This window comes from Ascaphus truei, chromosome 1 (genome assembly GCF_040206685.1).
Source record: "Ascaphus truei isolate aAscTru1 chromosome 1, aAscTru1.hap1, whole genome shotgun sequence".
Taxonomy (NCBI): Eukaryota; Metazoa; Chordata; class Amphibia; order Anura; family Ascaphidae; genus Ascaphus; species Ascaphus truei.
Genome location: NC_134483.1, coordinates 436,641,291 through 436,657,904, shown reverse-complemented (window position 1 = coordinate 436,657,904; position 16,614 = coordinate 436,641,291).

Here is a 16,614-nt window from a genome sequence, read left to right as displayed (position 1 = left end):
TTCTTTCCATCCATCCATCCTTTTGCCTTTTTCCGCTTGATGTCAAAGTTTATTTTCTGGGGAAAAAAAATGATGCTATTATTTTCGGTATTGCGCATGCGTCAAGTCATTGCAGCAGTTCAAGCAATATCCTACAGTACATGTGTGTCTGACCGATGAGAACAAACTTCTGATAGGCTCTCTGGCTCTTGAGCCCCACCCTCTCCCAAGCTTTCCACCAATTGTATCTACAATCATATTGCAGGACTACATTTTCAATAATTGTGCAAGAATTGAATTGAATTAAATTAAATATCCCTGCACAAAGCGATTGATTACAAGAGAACGGACCGATCTGCAGCTTACTGTAACTAATCACTTGTCTGTGTGCATAATGCTCATACAGTACAGTACACTTTTTTTTTTTTTAAAGAATATTTTTTTTAAATACGGCAGCTTGAACTGCAGCTGTACTACATTATATTTACCTTCATTATAGACTTTGCCAAACGGGTGGTGATGAGCCACTGTTACTCCTATAGTCTTCATTATAGTTGACAGGTGACAGCTGGCCTGTTACACCTGTAGTTGACAGCTGATGAAGCTGGAAATCTTTTTGGTACATGCAAGCTTGCTGGTACCTGTACGTGAAATCAGGCTCAGGCTGGCAATTTTGCAGGTTTTCTGGCGGGGACACGTAGCAAGGATTGCCGTTTACCAGGTTTTCACTGACGGTCAGACCATTATTGGAAGCGGTGCTGGTGCTGGCACTGGCACATTGCTGGTTTGGGATTGACGAATCTTATATGGATTAAACCCTTCCTTTCTTCTTTTGAAATTGCCATGATCAAACATACTGTGAATTTCTGGGGCCACACCCCAATACCCGCTTGTATCCCCAGCAGGAGGGGCAATGCAAAAAAATCACTGATCACTACTTAAGGTTTTTCTTATCGCACGCTTCCACGCACGAACGTCAGGTTAAAACTTTTAAAAATCAAAGTTCGAAATGAAAAAATCATATATTTCTGCAACAGTCACCATGTTATCTGTTGCAGCATTAATTGCAGAGGAGACGACAGAGAAGCCCAATGCTACATCCAACATGACAAAAATACATAGTAAAATACTTATATATTCTCTTGAAATAGGGTAATTTAGTTTAACCCTTTGGCCAAAGCGTTTTAAGCTTGCGAGCCTCGTCAAGGCAGACATCTGTTCGCAAGTCCTAACACTATCAGATAAAATACTAATATACCTCTATTAATTAATTGCAGAACATATTAAAAATGCATCACTACAGTAAGGTTTTTTTTATATGTCTGCGGTGTGCACATTATGTCCAGTCCAGTCAGCAATTGTGCAAGGATACATTAGAAATGTAGAAAAAAGCACACAGACTTGCGTTTTTTAAGTTTTTATTATGAAGCGCCTTAATTTGATAACGTCTTCAAGGTCAACTCACAATTGATCACTGTGGTATACTTGGTTTTTATCTGGTTTTAAAAACCTGCAAATTGACACAGTAGCACAGACAGAACTGTACACATTACAATTCATTAATTTCTGCCACCTGGCGGATACGCGAAGTATTGCAACCAAAGAAATCAGAATCCAGGTAATTCAAGGAAATCCGAAACCATTAAATAAAAACAAATCAATCGCGGGTGCCTGGTGGCGTGAATGCAGCGTGAACGGCGGCGTGAATGCGGAGTTAATACTGCGTATAATATAGCAGAGAACACAACAACGGCTCATTGATTTATTCGAATAACGGCCGCTGCAGCTGTATCTTTCTATGGCACATTTTAGAAATGTTCCTTTTTTCTATCAAGTATCATATATTTGGCACATGTTTATTGGTGAATATTGAAGAATGTGTGCAAATTCTGGTGAATATTGGCAATTTTTTTTAAAAATATTGTTAATATGCTCATAAACAAAATTGACAAGTATATATTTTTGTCAAAAAGTCAAACAATTCACTGTCTTGCACATTTTCTAAAAAGCACTAGGAAGCAATCCATAATGTACATCTCTGTAAGGCACCGAATATGGTGGGCTCAATGACAGAGAGTCACTTTTGATAACGAGCTGGCAGAACTGGATGCTGGCCAAAGCAAGGCCACAGAGATGGGTTGTGTGTAACAGAGTTGGGGAAGGACAGGTCGAATCCAGGATAAAGATTTAAACAGGCTGGGTCAGGACAGGCACAAAAACAACAGACTAGTCAGACAGGCCAGGTTCAGGACAGGCAGAGATAAAAAACATAGTCAGACAGGCAGATAGTCAGGCAGCAAGCAGGTCAAACGGATCAGGCGGAAAGGCTCCATGCAAAGGGCAAAACCACAGGTGTGAGTGGCGAGTGGCAAGTGGCAAGTGGCAAGTGGCAAATGGCAAGTGGCAAGTGGAGCTATCCATCACCTGTTTTAGCTCACTGCTAGAACTGCTGCCCTGTAAAGCAGAGGTTGTTAGTTCTGATCCTGTCAGATCCAGCAATCTATAGTTAAAAGCTTCACAAACACTGGTACCAATGCCTTCGTGTACTTCCATTGTAACATTATACTTTTTTTGACATGTCAACCTTTGATTTACTATCTTTCTTATTGGCTTTAGTTAGCAGATTTTCAAATATATTTGTATCCACCTTTTCGCTAACCTTCTCGCTACTACTACAAATGGTAATAATATGAACTGTAAATGTGTAGAATATAGCAGTAGAGATTATTATTTTAATTTGCCAAATGCTAATCAAAACCATAAACCTCCCGTTTTCAAGTATTTTGGCATTTTTTTTTATATTCTCTATTCTTTTTTTTCTCAACCAAAAATATGTGCCAAATATTTCAAAAGGACTTCAATTGGCAGAGATTGCAAACATTTTGCATGGTTGATATCCAATTAACATTTTTGGCAGATGACATTTTTTGGGAGAATCATGAAAAGAGAACGTATTTTTGTTATCCTTGACCATGACTTTATTGCAAACCACATATTGCATATGCTGCAATGTCTTACTGGGAACAGTCACAAAGAAAAGAGTAAAGTTAAATCTGTCTTCCTAACCTGCTGTCAATTTTTAGTTCTATTAACAAAATCTGTTTTATTTTTCTCTAATTTTCTTTAAAAGTATCTATAAGAGATATATATTGCATTATTGAAGTCTCCTTTTAACATAATGACTATTACAGATGTTATCGTGATATATTAGATTAGAAAAGCAAGCATGAAATACAGGAACACAATACATTTGTAAGCTCCATGTGACTGTTAGAAACAATTAGACTTCAACTTTAAAGTGCATCAATATGGGACCACATAGGTAGCTTGGCATTGTGTACCTTTTTTTTTAAAGTAGGGTCTTTATGTACAATGGCCTGTCATAAGCTCTGAATGCTTGTCTCAATCTGCTTTATATGAGACAAGAATGTTAAACAATTCTAAAGCACTCCTATTAACCAAGTATCTGTGTCTACCACAAACAAATTAAGAATGAACATTTATAAAAAAAAGTTTGTTTTCTTAAAAATGTAAGAAAGAATCAATGCCTCTTATTTGAATTGTTTCCCCAAATAATTGGAACTGAACGTTCCACGGAACTATTTTCATCTACAGAGAGACCAGTTTCCCCAAAATAATTACAGTACCTTTTATGTGCTAGTGTTTCTGCTTTGCAGGTAATTTTGTAGGTCATTTAGAAAAATGTCTGTTAGAAAGAAGACCATGTTTTTTTTATTGTTGTTATCCCCCATTAATAACAACATCGTATTTAGTAAATAATGCATTGTTATTAATTGGTGCTATCAACACCCTAATGGGAAAAAAAATCAGTCTGATGAGAGTGAGAAAGAGAGTGAGAGAGAGAGAGAAAGTGAGAGAGCTGATGCCTAGAAAAGCAGTAGTTGTGGGTTTTAGTCCTGTTGGGTCTGACACCATTCCAGTCATTAGGTTTAATGCCTTAGGTTTATCAACTCTATATAGTTGGTAGGGAAATCTTTTTAGGAAGTATGGGATGGGACTAATTTAAATATACTTTGCATAGCTATTAGTATACAGTCATGTGAAAAAGAAAGTACACCCTTTTTGATTTCCATGATTTTACACATCAGGACATAATAACAATCATCTGTTCCTTAGCAGGTCTTATAATTAGGTAAATACAACCTCAGATGAACAACAACACATGACATATTACACTGTGTCATGATTTATTTAACAAAAATAAAGCCAAAATGGAGAAGCTATGTGTGAAAAACTAAGAACACCCTTACTGCTTCCATAGGAATTAAGATGCGAAGTAGCAGACAGGTGCTGCCAATCAAATGCCCTTGATTAATTGATCATCAGCAAGTGTGCCCACCTCTATAAAAGTCGACATTTTAGCAGTTTGCTGGTCTGGAGCATTCAGGTGTGTGTTAACACAATGCCAAGGAGGAAAGACATAAGCAATGATTTTAGAGAAGCAATTGTTGCTGCCCATCAATCTGGGAAGGGTTGTAAGGCCATTTCCAAACAATTTTAAGTCCATAATTCCACAGTGAGAAAGATTATTCAAAAGTGGAAAACATTCAAGATAGTTGCCAATCTTCCCAGGAGTGAACATCCCAGCAAATTTACCCCAAGGTCAGACCGTGCAATGCTCAGAGAAATTGCAAAAAAAACAAGAGTTACATCTCAGACTCTACAGGCCTCAGTTAGCAAGTTAAATGTTAAAGTTCATGACAGTACAATTAGAAAAAGACTGAACAAGTATGGTTTGTTTGGAAGGGTTGCCAGGAGAAAGCCTCTTCTCTCTAAAAAGAACATGGCAGCACGGCTTATGTTTGCAAAGTTGCATTTGAACAAACCACAACACTTCTGGAACAATGTCCTTTGGACAGACGAGACCACAGTGGAAATGTTTGGCCATAATGCACAGCGCCACGTTTGGTGAAAACCAAACACAGCATATCAGCACAAAAACCTCATACCAACTGTCAAGCACGGTGGTGGAGGGGGTGATGATTTGGGCTTGTTTTTGCAGCCACAGGACCTGGGAACCTTGCAGTCATTGAGTCAACCATGAACTCCTCTGTATACCAAAGTATTCTAGAGTCAAATGTGAGGCCATCTGTCAGACAGCTAAAGTTTGGTCGAAATTGGGTCATGCAACAGGACAATGATCCTAAGCACACCAGCAAATCTACAACAGAATGGTTGAAAAAGTAAAGAATCAAGGTGTTTTCAATGGCCCAGTCAAAGTCCAGACCTCAACCCAATTGAAATGCTGTGGCTGGACCTTAAGAGAGCTGTGCATAAACAAATGCCCACAAACCTCAATGAACTGAAGCAATATTGTAAAGAAGAGTGGGACAACATTCCTCCACAACAATGTGAGAGACTGATAAAGTCATACAGAAAATGATTACTTCAAGTTATTGCTGCTAAAGGTGGTTCTACAAGCTATTGAATCATAAGGTATACTTAGTTTTTCACACATGTCTTCTCCATTTTGGCTTTATTTTTGTTAAATCATGACACAGTGTAATGTGTCATGTGTTGTTGTTCATCTGAGGTTGTATTTACCTAATTTTAAGACCTGCTAAGGAACAGATTATTGTTATTATGTCCTGATATGTAAAACCATAGAATTCAAAGAGGGTATACTTTCTTTTTCACACCACTGTAAATACAAACAGGGAACAAGCAATGGTTGTTTTTGCAAATGCTTGCTTTTATGTATTTTATGTATTTTAAATGTATTTTACTTCTTTGTTTAGAAATGTTTGGGCAATTTAATTTTTAATTTTATTTAGTAAGATGTCATTTTTAGTGGTGTTTTAAATAGTTTCTTTCCTGGGGGGTGAGGGGGATGTTTGCTTTTTAATAGTGGCTTCTTTTTGGTAGTTAGATTTTGTCTGATGGTGTTTACTTTGAGCTTTCATTTATTTTTTAATGGTTTTGTTTTGGTGTTTTAATTGTTAATTGTGGTATTGATTTTGGATTGGATTCATTGATTGATTGTAATTTAGTTCTGTTTACTTCTTTATTTGTTTTTAGTTTCTCATTGTTTTGATTGGACGTTGTTTGTGATTGTTATTTTTAGGTTGACCATTGACTGGCATAGTGTTAAATTATGCCCATATTATATGAGCATGATGTGCCCACTGTGCCATTCAATTGTTTTATTGGCATTTGTTATATATTTAATTGGCTATGTTATTTGTTTTATTTTGCTATGTGCTGTGTTTTATTTTGCTATGTGCTGGGTTTAATTTGCTATGTAATGTTTTTGATTTAGGCCTGTTTAAATTCCTTCCCTATTTCTTGATATGGTGGTAAATGATGCCCATATAATATGAGCATGATGTACCCACTGTACCAATGAATGGGTGAAGGGTGGGGATAGTTGCCTGGAGAGGGTAGTTAGGACTCCTGGGTGTGTTAGTGGCAGAATGTGGGTTAACCCCTTAATTACTGTAGTGGTTATTAACCGCTAAGGTGATTAAGGGTCTAGGGGCCATTAAATTGTATTTAATTTTTATGTTGTCTGGCAACGGAGGACATGGCCCTGCAGTATGCTGACAAGGACGCCCTTCATACTATCAGGGGTAAGTAGAACATATTTTATTTACTTTATTTATGCTTCATAGCTGGATAATAGTTATTTTGCCCATTTCAGTACTTTATGTGTTTGGTGGGGGGGAGGTGTATTTATTGAAATGTAGGCCATGTTTTATTTTTTTAAATACAGGAATGGTACAGGCCAGCAGTGACCCACAGGGACCACCCGATGACCCCCAGATTCCCATGGGGACCACCCTAGGACCATTGGATGCCCACGGGGACCACCTGAGGACCCGTGTAACAGATTTTTTTAAAGTGAAACTTCTTTGCTGGCACCAACAGGGTTTACATTGGAAAAAATCCTTGCGTTGTAATGAAAAACCATAACGCAAGGGACATCACAGTATTAATAAGAGCTCGCTGTTGTGTGTGGCCATTGCGCTCGTGCCCTTTGCGTGTTGCTGTCGCGCTCTTGCATGCATACAAAAACACTGTCTGGTCTCAGACTTCGGTGTGCATGAAGCGCATGCGCAAAGCCCTCCTGTGCGAAGGTGTGCATGGCGTGCACACCCAGAGTCCTCCTATGCTCAGCGTGCATGGCACGCATGCACAGAGGCCTCCTACCCTCGGCACACATGGCGCACATGCAAAGAGGCCTCCTGCACTCAGCACGCATGGTGCACATGCGCAGAGACCTCCTACACTTGGCGCGCGTGCGCAGAGGCTTTCTGCACTTGGCACGCACGGCGCGCATGCGCAGAGACCTCCTTCTCTTGGGCACCAGGACACGGGGACCACACACACACACTGACACACTGACACTCTTACACACACACACTGACTGACACATACACTGACTGACTGACTGACTGACACACACACACACACAGACACTGACTGACACACACAGTGACTGACACACACACTATCTGACACACACACACTTAGTGACTGACTGACTGACTGACTGACGTGCACACACTGACACACACACACTGAATGACACACACACACACACACACACACACACACACACACACACACACACACACACACACACACACACACACACACACACACACACTGACTGACACACTGACTGACACACACACACACACAGACTGACACACACACACACACACTGACTGACTGACACACTGACACACAAGGAATTCAGTTATTATAAATATAGAAGTGAAAATAGCTAAAACACGCATTCTAAATCGAACTTCTTTGCGTTTTGGCACTGAAATTGTGTTTTGATTTTTAATTAAAAACATCACCATCACAAATACAATATATGTGACAAAACAGTGACAAAAGACAAAGAAGTTTCACTTAAAATGTGTTTGATCGGCTCACACACCATTTTTTTTAACGATGTGACATTTTCAAAAGGGAGGGAAGCCAATCAGGAAGGTTCTTTTTCCCTCCCGGTAAGATGACGTCACCAAAAACAAAATGACTGAGGACTGAGGATGATGATGATGATGAGGAAGAGGATGACGATGACGATGATGACAGTTTATATGTATTAAATAATGAATAAATACATGGTAGTTGTTGTTAATAGTAGTAGTAGTAGTAGTAGTAGTAGTAGTAGTAGTAGTAGTAGTAGTAGTAGTAGTTGTAGTAGTTGTATTAATTATTATATTGATGTTGATAACTCTCCCACTTCAATATCTGACTGGTAAGAGCTCTTCTGAGTCATGTAACATCAATGTTCGAACTTGTCCAGCACTAATTGCTTTTTTGGACTATGACAAGAAGGATAAGCCTTTTGAAAATGATAATAGTGGCAGGCGTCATGTTGGTACTGGCAGTAGTAACATGCACAGGCACAGCAGAAGCCGGTGTTGGCGTCAATGGTAGTGTTAGTGGTGGTGGTGGGCCTTGTTTTTACAATTAATTAACATTCTTAATATTATGCTTCCACACATTATCCATTTTAGTTCCAGAAGTATTAGATAGGGATAGGCATATAGCTGGCTGGCTTTCTCTTTCAGTACCATTTTTATATCTATTCTTAACTGGAATTTCATTGTCATCTACTAGACAGAGGAAGTGCGCCTTCTGCAGTGAGATTGTTGTTAATGTCATTTTTTTAACAGTCTCACTAATGTACGTTCATGTATACAGACGAGACCACGACTATTCTAAAGCTTGCCTTAAACTAGCATGGTTACATTCTGGGTATGTGCTGGGTGTAACCTGGCTAGTTTAAGGCAAGTTTAAGGCATTTCTGCATTGACTAATGACCCATAGGATTAACACAGCAGGGGTCCCTGGCAGTCCCATTCAGTTTGAATGAGACTGCCAGGGACCCCCGCTGTTAATCTGATGGGCCATTAATCAATGTTTGGGGAAAGGGAAGGGGATGAGGGACCCTCGCATCAGCCTATAATAAAACGAAATAAACAACGGTGCAATAAGGGGAGAGAACAGGATAATTGTGAGGAAACAAAGACACCCTCAGGTCAGCACTCGTTGTAGGTGATAGTGAAATGGTGATAGATTTAAAATTAAAATGCTTTAATTCTATTGGTTAAAATAAATGTCAAAATCGTTGAAATCAATAAACAACTGACAGTGGTAAAACAACACACATAACAGACAAAATTACAAAATACTATAACTGAAATCAGGGGGAAGGAAAGGTAGTGATCCTACCTGTCTGCTAATTAGCAGTAATGAACAGTCAACGACTAAATAGTCAGACCCCTGGTTCAGCAATAACAAGGTTTAAAAAGCCTGTAACATAAATACAGGTAACGGTGGACTGGTCATGCACAAATATATGCCAAAGAGGTTATACAAAATGTAATGCAATAAAGTGAGAGCTCACTATTAATAATACAGCTGCAGTGCCCTGAATTGTAAAACTGGCTTGGTAATGAAAAAGGTCCCCACTAAAGGGTTAAGGTAACCTAACTTGGGCTAAATGAGGTGGTAGTACGAATGTTAATGAACAATGCACATAAGAGCTCACAAAATGTGATACTTAGCTCTGGGGCACGGATCTAGTCCGTATCCAGTTATAGCCCCCTAGTTCAAATGTGCCAATGGCTACCACTTAAGTGAGACCTAACCATATATGCAACATAGTAGCAATTATAACACTATATACAAATCTCAATATTGATCAAAGCTGCTGATAGCTAGAAGCACAAGAGCTTACAAAATGTAATATTCAGCTCTGGGGCACGGATCTGGTCCGTATCAATTTATAGCCCCCTAAATCAAAATGTGCCAATATAGCTTGTACAATTGTAGATAGCAAAGTGAGCAAACACATATAATGAGCTGAGGGGGAGGGAAGAGACATAAATGATGTAGCAATGATATATAACACACATATACTTGAGTATACAGGGTAGAGTAATTTCAAACAACCTGTGTCACTATCAAATGTATTCAGCCCTCGTCAGGGCTTTGCGCAGTAAATTGCCGCTGGTGTGGTAAATATACCTCCTCTATAACCCAGCAGGCAAAGGCATAATACACAATTTGAATTCTAAGCTGCGTATGGAGCTTGTGTCCCTTCTAGCATGTATCGGCACTTAGCAGTGCCTCTCACCCTCTGCCCGGCATGTAACCGTCATCGCGTGATGACGTCAGTCCTGTAGCCGCCTCCCACCTGACGCACGTTTCGCTGAGGCGCTTTTTCAAAGGTTGAAAAAGCGCCTCAGCGAAACGTGCGTCAGGTGGGAGGCGGCTACAGGACTGACGTCATCACGCGATGACGGTTACATGCCGGGCAGAGGGTGAGAGGCACTGCTAAGTGCCGATACATGCTAGAAGGGACACAAGCTCCATACGCAGCTTAGAATTCAAATTGTGTATTATGCCTTTGCCTGCTGGGTTATAGAGGAGGTATATTTACCACACCAGCGGCAATTTACTGCGCAAAGCCCTGAAGAGGGCTGAATACATTTGATAGTGACACAGGTTGTTTGAAATTACTCTACCCTGTATACTCAAGTATATGTGTGTTATATATCATTGCTACATCATTTATGTCTCTTCCCTCCCCCTCAGCTCATTATATGTGTTTGCTCACTTTGCTATCTACAATTGTACAAGCTATATTGGCACATTTTGATTTAGGGGGCTATAAATTGATACGGACCAGATCCGTGCCCCAGAGCTGAATATTACATTTTGTAAGCTCTTGTGCTTCTAGCTATCAGCAGCTTTGATCAATATTGAGATTTGTATATAGTGTTATAATTGCTACTATGTTGCATATATGTTTAGGTCTCACTTAAGTGGTAGCCATTGGCACATTTGAACTAGGGGGCTATAACTGGATACGGACTAGATCCGTGCCCCAGAGCTAAGTATCACATTTTGTGAGCTCTTATGTGCATTGTTCATTAACATTCGTACTACCACCTCATTTAGCCCAAGTTAGGTTACCTTAACCCTTTAGTGGGGACCTTTTTCATTACCAAGCCAGTTTTACAATTCAGGGCACTGCAGCTGTATTATTAATAGTGAGCTCTCACTTTATTGCATTACATTTTGTATAACCTCTTTGGCATATATTTGTGCATGACCAGTCCACCGTTACCTGTATTTATGTTACAGGCTTTTTAAACCTTGTTATTGCTGAACCAGGGGTCTGACTATTTAGTCGTTGACTGTTCATTACTGCTAATTAGCAGACAGGTAGGATCACTACCTTTCCTTCCCCCTGATTTCAGTTATAGTATTTTGTAATTTTGTCTGTTATGTGTGTTGTTTTACCACTGTCAGTTGTTTATTGATTTCAACGATTTTGACATTTATTTTAACCAATAGAATTAAAGCATTTTAATTTTAAATCTATCACCATTTCACTATCACCTACAACGAGTGCTGACCTGAGGGTGTCTTTGTTTCCTCACAATTATCCTGGGCCATTAATCAATGCAGAAATGCTGGGTCTAGTTTAAGGGAAGTTTAAGGCATGTATCTAGCATGTTCCAGGGTGTACCTGGGTCTTTTTGGCGATTGCCACTGGTTTGTGTTAGAATAGTCGCAGCCTCTGCTTTACTTGCTTCAATTTAGTTGTTGTAGTTGAGTACTAGTTGTACAGATTAAATCTCCGTTCTGGATGATCCTCCGTGTGCCGTCAGAGCGTGCGATTCACCCAGATTTTTCAAGCATTAGTGGGTGGACGTGCACCATGGGGGGGTGGACAAAATCTCCCGTGGGCAGCCGGTGAAGAGCTCATGGAGCATGCCTGTAACGGGCCAGATCCGGAGACTGCATCTGTACCTGGATCATCACCAGTAGTAACAGCACCACTTTGAACTGATTTAACTTATCAGATTTATCACCAGCAGCAACAGTGCCGCCACCAACATAACAACCTCTACATGTCTTCTTTCCATGCCTCTATGTCTACTTTCCAAATATTTATTTAAGAGGTTATAAGTGGCATTTCTACTATTAGACATGTTAATCAGGTTATTTTACTGCTGAGTGTTAAAGCAGCACACTTAGTAATTACTAGGATAGAAAATAAATCTGCAGTACAGCACTGGATTAATGGTTAGCACAGACTGTCGTTGACAAAAACTGTCAGAATTACCCTGAAAATGAGCTGGAACTTGAAGCTTATTATCTTATCCTTGGGATGTTTTTTTGCCCAGATATATCAAGAATTGGTCTTATAATAATAGTATAACTGCTGTTCTCGCTATAAATTTAAGTCAATAATAGACTAAAATTGGTTACATTAATAATGATAAACAAATCATGTGTGCAGCATCAAGCAGACCCAGAGCCCTGGGCTCACTTTAGTACATGAAAGAAAATCAAGGGAGAACCAGACAACTAGATTAATAACGCCTGCCTACTGGTACTGCTTTAATTGTAGAGCTGGGTGCTTTGGGTCAATAACACGCATATCTTTTGTACACTAGAGTGATTGGTTATTATGACTGGTTTCACTCAACGTTAAAGCAGCACCCTGTGCTAGATAAATGAATAGCTTGTTAGCATAGACTGTCATTAACAAAAAAATGTCAGAATGATTCTGAAAATGCTTTGGATTTGGAACTGCAAGCTTATTAGTTTATCATAGGGATGAGGTTGGTCTTATAATAATATTATAACTTCTCCTCTCTATATATTCCAGTGAATAATAGACTATAATCAGTCACAGTAATAATAATCATATGTGCAGCATGAAGGCTCAGAGTCCTAAGCTCCATTCACTAAATGAAATGCAAAAAATATTAAAGCTGCATTTCAAGCAATACCCTACATGTGTGTTTTTTATTATTAAATAAATCAGTTCTGTACTGTGAAAAAAATATTTGAAGCATTTCTTTTAAACCAAAAAAACTATTTAAAAGACATGTACAAAGTCACATCCCCGTCCTCTTCTGAGACAGGCTCTGGCACACCCCTTTTGCCCTCTCTCTGGAAGTGCACCAATTGTATCTAGGGCCTGCCTGGTCACATGATCTTCTACACAGAACTTTGCATCTTGAGTACTTTTCTGCAGAACTGATTTAATGAACCCCCCAAGCCGAATCTTTGCCGATCGATCACAGGAGAATGGATCGATCGGCAACTTAGCTAATCACTTGTCAGTATACAGATTGTATTAATGCACATATCAAATGGATTTTTTTTTAAATGGCAGCTTGAACTGCTGCATTAAGTAATTTTTATTTCTTTTAAAAATAGAATATAAAAATAAAATAGTATAATAATATAATACAGCAGAAAGAACAGCAGCAACACACCCACCCACATCTAAACACTGCAACAAATGGCTTGATCTGAGGCTGCACCTCTCATTATATTCCTCCTCCTCATCCAATTATGGATTTTGTTTCGAATTATTAATCGGTCCCACAGATCTGTCTATGATTGAAAACTAAAATCCAGAATTGGCGAATCACCTTTTTAAACCGATTTGCGGAAATCTGCAAACCGAAGGAACAAGTCGATCCGAGGTGGATCCCTATACCCATAACAATTTCGCCCATCTCTAGATCTAACTCCGCACTTAACACAAACTGCACTTCAACAATTTAGTCACACAGTTCCGCACATGCATTACTACAGTGATATTAGGTGAAAAATGTTGCTAGTAAAGATGGACAAAACATTTTTTTGAGAATATGGATCCGTCTAAGATTGGCCGGTTCCTTCTGTCCACGGATTTCCGCAGATCACTCTCAAAAACGCCAATCCGCAAAGGCATGAGAGGGGAGCGGCTGGGGAGTGGGTTGGCATATGCAGCCCAACAACTGAGCTAATCTAGGCTGTCTAGCTTCACTTCCTTGGTGAAAACAAAACGGATTTAAACTTAATAAAACCAACTCAAAAACTCCCAAATTTTAAATCAAAATGTGCCCTAAAGGTTTACAAAGCAAAACATATGCATAAAAAACACGGACAGGGTTTTATGCTATTTTGAAGCCCTTTTTTGGGAGCTCAAATCACACGCATGCTCTCTAGGACTGTACACATTGTGGCTTGAACACTGTAACGTACGTGCTCACCACAAACCGGGACCGGACCGTGAGGCTGAGGTGGGGCTGTGAATACACTGACCTTAGACCACGAAGCCGGTTCTGGATTGCGCAATTCGTAGTCAATCGTAGCCGGATCAGGGTTGGAGAAGGCAGTGTAATTCATGGACAAGCCGGGGTCAGAGTTGGAGATGTCAGAGTAGCCGATATCCAGGCTGGGATTTGGCAACTGATATGCTGGTGCAAAGCACTTCAGCGTAGCAGCTGAAGCGCGGGAATGGCCTATACGCAAGGAGCGGTAGCGGCCCATGATTCAAGGTCTCTGCAAGGGGTGAATGCAGCAGGTCTCAGGAACAAGGCAAGACTAGCACTGGGGTCCAGCACTTCAGTACAGGAACCAGGGAGCAGACCTCTGCCTGGGGTGAATGCAGCAGGTCTCAGTAGCAAGGCAAGGCTAAGGCAAGGTAGCTTGTGGCAAACACGGTTACTTCCAAGTCCAACTTGGTTTATGCTCAGCAATGAGGGAAAGAGAGAGCACAATATAAGAAGGGCAGATAGCCAATCCTAAAACAGGGTTGTGTGGGAATTCCTCCAATGCCAGAGCAGAGAGACAGAGCTGCAGTAATTGCAAGCACAGGTGATAGATCCAAGGGGAGGTCTGTCTGAGAGCTCACCAACTCTGCAGGAGTGAGCTCCAGCCAAACCCAGGAACAGATTCATTACAAACACCCACAGATTTAGTACCTTCTATAATTATGTTTTGTATTGTATGTCTTTATTTATATAGCGCCATTAATGTACATAGCGCTTCACAGTTATCTTTTTTTATTCACTTCATTCTGCCTCTTCAGAAAGGTATAACTTTTTTATTCACCTAGTTAGGCTAATACATCAAGGATACTTTGTATTATGTTAATATATCCTCTATTTATTTGGAGGTCCTTTCTCATTCTTTTTATTTGTATATGTATTAAAAGTTACTTTGACCAGGTTGTCTTACATCTCCATGGGGTATTTTATCAACTGGACCATTTGGAAGTACACCTCCTCTAAAGGTTTCTTGTGGAGCACACCTGATATATGCTAATAACTAGATTATCTACATGTGTGAGCAGTTCAAATGTAAGTTGAAACAGTGATACTACACTTTCCCTCCCCCGCCCCCCCTTTTATTTTAGAAAATCTGGCAACGGATTTAATCCGTGTTCGTAATCTTAAAAATTTGCCAGGATTGTATTCAATGAGGGGGTTAAATGAATCAATCTGGATTTTTTTGTTTCCAATACGCAGATGGAATTTAGTGAGTGGGATAGATTTTGTCAAAATGATCTGCGAAATAACGGGACTTGTCAGAACACCATATCTAAGGATTTTATTCAATAAAACGTTTTTTTTTTTCAGTCACCACATTCAGCTTTGCTTATTTGCTTTCCGTATTGCGTTTTTTCTCCTGATCTACATCCAGTGCCTGAGAGCACGCCCTGCAGGAATTATCGTTCAGAAGGCTGACCGGGAGTTGTTTCTATTAGAATACTTTTCAACATTATTGTGCTGTTTCCAAGGCCAGTTGATTTATCATTGTGTGACCCTAGGGTCAATGTGAATTAGGCGACACTGGTAGTCCGCACCTGCGGGTTGACCGCGATTGCCTCCCATCTTCCCGATCAGGGGTTCAGTTACACTATACAACGATAAACTCTGACACTCACTGTCACACCAAAGCATTACACAGAACCTTGAAATTGTAATAAGGATTCCTGCTGATTCATATTTGATTGTGGACCTAATAATGATTAATGTTCTATGGTTTTTTTGACTCACCGGATTTCGGGACTGGTTTTCAGCCCATTTACTCGGGTTTACATTAATGCATTTGGACTTTTTAGCTTTCAATATGCAGATGGCATTTAGTCTGTGGGATGGATTTTGTCAAAATAATCCACGGAATAACGGGAAATTACTTTGGACTGTTCCACCCATACCGAGTAGTTAAGTCTTTTAACATACAGTAGATGGGAAAAGAGAATCAGTTTAAATATTCTTGGACTGGAAATGTGCTAATTTTCTTTGAGAAGTTTATGTTTTCCTCTATACCTTAACATACTGTATACATAACAATTACATTAAAAATATCTATAACATATTTCTGTGAGATAAAGTGAAAATAAGTTCATGGTGGTAGCAAACAGCTGCCTATGTCCTTTGAAGTCCTCTGCCAGCTATTAAAATACAATATACATTAAAGTAATATACAATTGTTGAATAATTACAGCAATAAAGATGACACAAAATAAGCCTTCTATAAATCATAGTTCATCATAATTTACACAGACTCAACAAACAGTATCTTGTATTTGTTATTTTGTTTTGTTTTTTTGGAGTAATTTTCATAACCATAAAAACAATGTTACTTTAAAGTCTGGCAATAATTCATTTTGTCTCTTGCAGGATAAAAAACAGAGCTCTATAACTTTTTGACCTTTATTATCCATATATATATATACATTACAATACAGTAGATAATATATATAATATATATATAATATATATTATCTACTGTATCCTCATACTGTATACAAACAAATATTTCCCTGCACATTGACCAGCCATA